This window comes from Gavialis gangeticus, unplaced genomic scaffold (assembly GCF_001723915.1).
Source record: "Gavialis gangeticus isolate Ggan-Ray unplaced genomic scaffold, GavGan_comp1, whole genome shotgun sequence".
Lineage (NCBI taxonomy): Eukaryota > Metazoa > Chordata > Crocodylia > Gavialidae > Gavialis > Gavialis gangeticus.
In genome coordinates, this window is record NW_017728997.1 from 8,610,098 (window position 1) to 8,617,870 (window position 7,773).

The 7,773-nt window shown below is 43.6% G+C and overlaps 1 long non-coding RNA gene across 1 annotated transcript in view; it reads left to right on the top strand.

The window, feature by feature from the left end:
* LOC109288886 overlaps positions 1 to 6,989 on the top strand; it is a 24,680-nt gene extending 17,691 nt beyond the window's left edge. The window contains exon 4 of the long non-coding RNA XR_002095238.1: positions 6,748 to 6,989. This is a non-coding gene — a long non-coding RNA (uncharacterized LOC109288886). The remainder of the gene's footprint in view (positions 1 to 6,747) is intronic.
* The last annotated feature ends 784 nt before the right edge of the window (positions 6,990 to 7,773 follow it).

Below are 7,773 nucleotides of genomic sequence, written 5' to 3' on the forward strand. Positions count from 1 at the left end.
TTCATTTTCCCTCAGCATCTCCTCAGAAGTCAAGTGCCCCAGCCCCCTCACCATTTTTGTTGCCCTCTGCTGGTCTCTCTCCAATTTGTCCACATCTGTTCTATGGCAGATGGACCAAAACTGAACACAGTTCTCCAGATGTGGCCTCACCAGTACAGAATAGAGGGGAATAATTACTTCCCTTGACCTGCTGGCAATGTTCCTACTAATGCAGCCCAGAATGCCATTAGCCTTCTTGACAACAAGGGCACACTGTTGGCTCATATTCAACTTATTGTCCACTGTCACCCCCAAGCCCTTTTCTGCAGAGCTGCTGCCCAGCCAGTCAGCCCCCAGCCTGTACTGGTGCATGGGATTGTTCAGCCCTCAGTGCAGGACTTTGTCCTTGTTGAATCTCATGAGATTTCTTTTGGCCCAATCCTCCAATCTGTTTAAGTCACTCTGAATCCTAGCCCTACCCCCCCCCAGCATATCTACTACACCCCCCCAGCTTGGTGTCAACCATGAACTTGCTGAGGGTACAATCCATCTCACCGTCCAGATGGTTAATGAAGGTATTGAACAAAACCATCCCCAGGACTGACCCCAAGACCGACCTCTGGGAATCTTTCTCAATTCACAAAGGATTATGATTTCAGTGAAGCAGCAACCACCAACAGAAAGTGATTTTGTTAAGAAAAAAAATTATAGAATCTACTAATGTTGTTTTTTCATATTAATATCTAGAGAAGAGACCCATTGGCATTTGGCTCTTTGCTGGTATGCAGGATATTGTAACAGTCCTAGACTGACTGGAAGCAAGAAAAGTATTTCCTAATGTCACTACCTGGTACAAGCACAGATATTTGGCAGGAATTTCATCCTCAGCTTGACTCTGATTCTTCACTGTTTTATCATCTTCAAAATGCTACAGAAAGTTATCGAGATCATCTCCTTTCCAAATTGTGTACCAGACCTTGTTGTTGAATAAAGCTAAAGATAAAGGTACAGTCAGAACTAGATCCATCGCTGAAACCTCGCCACTCTGAGGAATTACAGGAAGGCCAAAAATAGCTCTAACGTTTCTGCTATGCTGGACTTGTTTACTACGGGACATTGGGAATGGAAAAGAAAAAATCTCCAGGCTACAATTTAAAACTGTTTCTCAGGCAAAACTGAAACACTGGAAGAGAAAGAGCTTATTGTGTTGCAGCATTGCAAGTGTTGCTTAAGTGTGCCAGCTATAGAGGGAGAAGAGGGAGTCTTCCCTCCTCTGTGGACTGTCACACTGGGTGAGCTCTGATATGACTGCACGCACAGTCCTGGCTACCTCCTAACACCCCTGACATGAATCACAGCCTGAAGAGACAAAGTCAAATTGAAACCCTGATTTCACATGGGGCAGCCACAGAAACAAAAATGTGCTATGCTCTTTGCCGAGATGGAGTAGCTGTCGCATAGGATGTGCTACCTGGGAGTTCCCCAATAGAAATGTTGTCAAATCTATTCCCCTACATTATGCCAAGGGCCCAATCCAGTCCTAAGAGAAGAGGAGAGCTTTTTCATTGACTTTCAATGGGCATTGCATCAGATCTCTAGCAATCCATTAGTTTAATGCAAACTTTTCCATCACATCCAGGAAGTTGTGAATAAGGTCTAAGAAAATACAGGTCTTAGGAAAAACACCAAGACAAATCATATAAATTCATCACCGTTCTTTTAAAATGCTGCCTGTGCACACCATTGAAAACTTCCAGTCAAAACTCCCTCTGTCACCTATGGATGAAATGCATAGCTCTATGAAAAAAATCATTGCTCTTCTTCAATGCCTTTAAACATTGCCTTTTGACTCTTTGCAGAGTACTTAAACCAATTAACTGTTTAGTATTCCAAATCTGTTTTAGTGAAATGAGCAGCCAACTTTCCACTGGGCCAAAATTCAAACAGAAACTTAATTCATACAAAAGGGACCTGCCTTACTTTTCTTAGAATTTGGATACACACCGTATTGTCACAACAGCCAAGGGGCCGGAGCCCTGCAATGAAAAGCAAATGTCCTTGTTGGCAGGGAGAAGAGAGCGTGTTTGCTGTGATACACTTTGCAGCGAAGTACATTGGAACCTGGCTTACAACATCCAAAAAGATTTCTTTTAGGGAAACACCCGGCATCCTGAGTTGTTTCTGAAACACCAAATAAATGTTAGCTGCCAAGGCCCAGTTAATGGCAGTCATACAATGGCCTGTAATAGTGCAGCAGGAAAACCCTAATCAAACAGCTCATACGATTTTTTTCTGCAGGCAGATTGGAATCTAGACCTTGTCTCTGATTCAGCATAAAGCTTTAGCCTAACCTAATCCAGATGCAAACAGCATCGCTCAGCTGTATTCAAATCCTGCATATTGTTTATATACTTACTAGGCTGAAACATCGAGTTGTTACATGATGGAGAATTATGTAAATGAAGTGAAGCTTAGCGGTATTTTATAGCTGCCGTCAATACCTTGCCAGCACCCTGAGCGTAAAATCTGAGTCTTTGGGACTGAGCATGTGGCACTCTTGCAGTCTTGGGATCCGCTTTTTGGATATGTTTTCTGGCATACCATATCTATATGGCCCACTGGGCGCCCCTACATAAGATGCTACAGCAACATAGTGTCGGCAGGCATGAACCGTGCACCGATGCTACTCCACAGTAGCATCGAAAACTACCCATGCAGTAGTGGGACTGCGCAGTAATGGTAGTTACTGCGCAGTCCAGTACACATGTAGACGTGCCCACTGTTGCCTACCCATTCCTAAAATGTTACAGAGATATAAAAGCAAATGAACAATCTCTACTTAGATCTGTCATTTTGCAATTTTTTTTTCACTTGTCTTGCTTGTCACCATGCCTGAGACCAGACCAGCTATAATATAGCAAGCCAGTGAAAGTGGTAAGAAGTCAAAGAAAATATGCCTTTTATTTGTTTTCTTCTTCATTCATTTGAACTAGCAGTGGGCAAACAGTGCTCTACTGGGTGCGTCTACATGTGCAATAATAGACTTTAGTTAATGTGCATTAAATCTAGTACGTTCATTGTGAGGTACTAAGAAAATGTGCATTAGCCTGGCTTAATATGTATTAACCAAAGAGCACACTTTTAACATAATGCTTAATGTTCATTAACCTATTTTAATGCGCATTCAGTAAAAAAGCATGTTTTTACATGACACTTCAATGCGCATTAAAATGGGCTCTTGTATACATAATGAAATTGGCCCTTTCTCACTGTTCAACAGAGTTACAGTTTGTACATGTGGGTTTTCCTGGCATTTTAAAATAAAACTCATCCCAACGTAGTTTAGTCTGGGTCACTGCAAATTAAAACGTTGCATCCATGGATTTGTTGCGTGCAAATAGAAAGGCACTCAAAGACATATAATGAGCCCCTTTGTCCACCAGATGGCACTGTAACTGTTGTGTAGCCCACCCCTTTGTCCACCGGTGTGGTTTGGATTAGCCAATTGGAGACAAAGAGGATGCCTGCAATTTGCTGGTATTTCTGTGTCATGTTGATTTTCAGACACTAGGTACAGCAGCTCACCACAGCATGAATCAATCTTCTGCTCACCTACCTGCACAGACATCTGTGCCTTCCCCCCCACCCCAAACCTGTAATTATATCTACATGGACAGAGCTTTTTGCTTATATGAACTGTATGTAGGGTTACCATATGCCAGTATCAAAAAAGAAGACACCTGTGAGGGGGAAAGGGGGAAGACAGGGAGAAGGGCATATGACTGTGGTGGAGGGGCGGTGATATGCTCATGCCCTGCCTCTGCCCCGCACTCCTAAGCCTCTGCCCCCATCCTCTCCTCACTCCCAGCCTATTGCCCTCTGCCTCCCAGCCCTGCTGGTGTCCCACACTCTGGACCCACATCCCTCTGCCCTCCAGCACTGCCGGTGCCTCTCACACCCAACCCACAGCACCAGCCCCCCCAACCCTGTTGCCCAAGCAGCTCCCACGTGTGTGCTTGCACGCACATGTTGGCACACACACACATCCAGAGTATCTCTTTACTGGAGAGCGGCTTACCGGGGCCTCATGGGGAGCACATGACCCCTGACAATCACTTTGCCTGCTGCTCCCTGTCCTAAGCAAACAGCCCGGGAAAGCAGAGGAAGAGCAGAAACCCAGACATTTGCTCTCAGTTTAAAAACCCACCCAGACACAAGGACAGGGTCCAAAAAAGGGGACATATCCAGGAAAACCCAGGTGGATGGTAACCCTACTCTAGGGCAGTGCAACAGGATTCTCACACGTTAATACAATTGCAAGTTCAGGACTTATCTATTGGTTTAGTTCCTACTGGCTAGCCCAGGAAGGGTGAGAAACGGAGCAGTTGCAGTTAAATTAATGAATTCTGTATATAAAGAACTGCTTCAAAAACAGCCAGAAAGCAAGAAAAATAAATTCAGCTTTAAAATTATAAAACCTATTTTTCACAATATTTCTTGGATATATTTAGAGACTTTGAAGAACTTCATGAAGTTTTTGATTAAAGAGGAACTAAAGGTCTCCAGTTGGATAACAACTGTTAGAAAGGAAGTGTTCTCTGAGGGAATATTGTCATAGATTTCATAGATTTTTAGGGTCAGAAAGGACCTCAGTACAGCATTGAGTGCAACCCCCTGCACTGGCAGGAAAGAGCGCTGGGGTTAGATGACCCCAGCCAGGTGTTTGTCCAGTTTCTTCTTAAAGACCTTCAAAGTAGGGGACAGCACCACCTCACTTGGAAGTCCTTAATATATATATATATATATATATATCAGTAGATATTTTAATGATTATAAATGTGTTTCGATTAGAAATTAGAAGACATTTCAATTGCCAAGCTAACCTGTAGTTTTTTACCAGAATTGCTGGTTCTACCATTTTTTCCCCATTTCAGGTGAATTTGTAAAACAAATGAATGGCTTAAGCCAGAGGACGCGAGGATCCAGCCTGGAGTGCATATTGACAGCTGCAGGACCAATCGTACAGACTTTACCATAGCAAAGCAGTGGTCACCTTTTTATTGAATAGGTAATGGGAAAGAGATAACAAATGGGGATGAGAACTTTCCTGAGCCTTCACCCCAAACTCCAACCTTCTTGAAATTCAACGAGGATTTCTTAAACTTGGCCCTTTTTGCATGCAGAAGCACTTGGTTCCTCTTCTGCGGGGGGAAAGCCAAGACATGTCTCATGGTATGTCCAGCCCTGCTGAACCCAGAAATCTCCCAAGCATCTGTGTTTGTCACACCAGGTAATCAGTCCTTAGCGGAAGGTCCTGCATTCTTCATATATAAAGATATACCCAAAGAACCTTATCTGCATTATTTCACACTTTTCCCTCCCTTCCCCACCCCACCTCCTATCTCTATTCATTGTCTTCCAAACTTCTACCTAGTTACATTTTCACAGCTTCTTTTTTACCATCTAAGAACAGCAGCAGATTCCCACTTCAAGAAAGTTGTTTGTGTCTGAAACCTTACCAAGAACTTTTTTCCAACTATTTAGTTGGTCTAATAAAAGATATCGCAACTACCCAAAGACCCTGCTTTGCCTGCCTGTGTCTTTGCCACAAGATTCCTGGTGCTCCTGAGTTGCTGAGCACTCATGCACTAAGTCTGTTATGATAAAAGATATAATCTACAGTTGTTCCCTGTGTTAGAAGATATGGGAATTAGGAGATGAATCTTCGGTTAGGGAGTAGAGCCCAACAAAGGGTCTGCAGAGGTTACCTACCTAGGGACAGTGCAGACATGCCCAGAGCAACTTTTCACTCTGCATCCTCAGAAGAAATCCCTGTATCAAGACTCCTCACTTCTAGAATATAGATAATAAAATTACCTCTCATCATTGGCATGCAAATGGATTCACTAACTCACGTCTGCCTCTGACTTCGAAGATGTAATATGCCAAGGACCTTTCCTATGGTTTTTCTTTCCCTTTGATATTTCTATTTTGCAGATTACATGGTAGCGTGGCACCTTATAGACTAACTTATTCAGAGAAGCATGAGCTTTTTTATGCTACAGCCTACTTCATCATATACTCCAAATATGAGTAGCATCTGATGAAATGGGCTGTAGCCTATGAAAACCCATGGTTCTCTGATTTAGTCTGTAAGGTGACATGCTGCCCTGCTTACTTCATTTATAGCTAGCCTGTGAGTCTTTATACTGCACTGCAGTTAGCACTGTAGACATACATTGCTACCTGCACTGCTGTTTAATTTGATATATACTTTTTTGAACTAAGAAGAATGAAGCCTGTGCCCGCTCACTGCTAAAGCCACAGAACTGATTCTGTAACAAATATTTATGAGAGGCCTGATCTGTGAAGATGCGGAGACCCCTCAGCTTTCACTGATTTCCACAGAACTTGAAGCTACTCCACACCTTATGGGATCAGGCCCAGCAGATCATGAGCTACATCCAGTCCTACTAAATATGCTCCAATATTACTTTTAGCAGCATCACACTATAAGAAATGAGTGAATGTTGTGTGTGTTTTAGTAGCTGTACTGTTTATATTACTAGCAATGATGTTGATACTGCAGCAAGTCATTACCACCAATGTAAAAAACAAAGTTTACGTTACCATCAATTATTTATTTGAGCACTGACATAAGCGGCACCGTTGTGTATATAAGTAGCAATATTTTTAAGTTACAAGAATTAGGTTTACAAATTACAGTGGAAATAATGGTGATATTAGAAATGGACCATTCGGATGTAGAGGTAGAAAGGGTAATAGTTTGAATTAAAGGCAGACCTGGTAGCATGCCACCTATTACTAAAGGTTGCCAGACATTTCCTATTATAAGGCCTTACTTTCAGTTGCTCACCAGTGCTAAACTTCAACAAATCAGAGTTATAGCTAATGTGTTGCATATCTTCCTCTGGCTGCAAGGTTTTGGAAGAATTCAGCCAAAATAACTCAGCTTCTCCTGGGCAGAAAGGTAGGGGAAAACAAACTGTTTCAATGTTAAACCCCACCTCCCCCACATTGCCCTCCAGTGACCTTTTATTTGGAAGCTTTAGCACCCCAAAGCTAGGGACAGGCATTCAAAAAGCCTGAGCCTGAATTGATTCAACCTTTGCAAGTTAGTCTAACATGCCTAGGTAGAGCTGGTTTACAACTTCCCAGACAGTCCTTCTGGACTGAGGAAATGTCAGCACATGCCTGCGGGGGCTCAGGCTAGAAGCCAGGGGGTGCTAGAGCAGCCCTTCCTCCCCTTCCACAGTGCTGAGCTGAGAGGGTGGGGCATGATCAGGCCCTGACAGGATGCTCTGATTAGGGAGGGGTGTAAACCCCCACCCTGCCTGCCCTGTCCCAGGCTTTTCCCTGCTCACTGCGCAAGGGGTGGGAGTGTTGCCAGATCCCAGCCGTGGACTAGCACTATGAGGCAAAGGGAGGTGTGCAGTGCATGCATCTGTTGATGATACTGAGTTTTTCAGTCTCCCTCTCCCTGCCTCTTCATACTGTCTGCAGACCTGACAGGCAAGGGAGCCACCAAGGAGCTGATAACACAGCATTTATCAGCCCACTGAGGGGTAGGGCCAGCCCTGTTTTCTGAAGCAGATAGCTCAGACCAGCCCAGTCCAGGGCTGCAAAGCATCTGGGATGCTGGCGATCTCTGGTTTAACTTAAACCAGTAAGGGGTCTGAGACAGACATTGCATAAATTGGTTTGACCCAAATCAGTTAAGTCTGATACTACATTGAACTAGGTTTATCTTAAAACAGTTTCAGCCACTTCGAA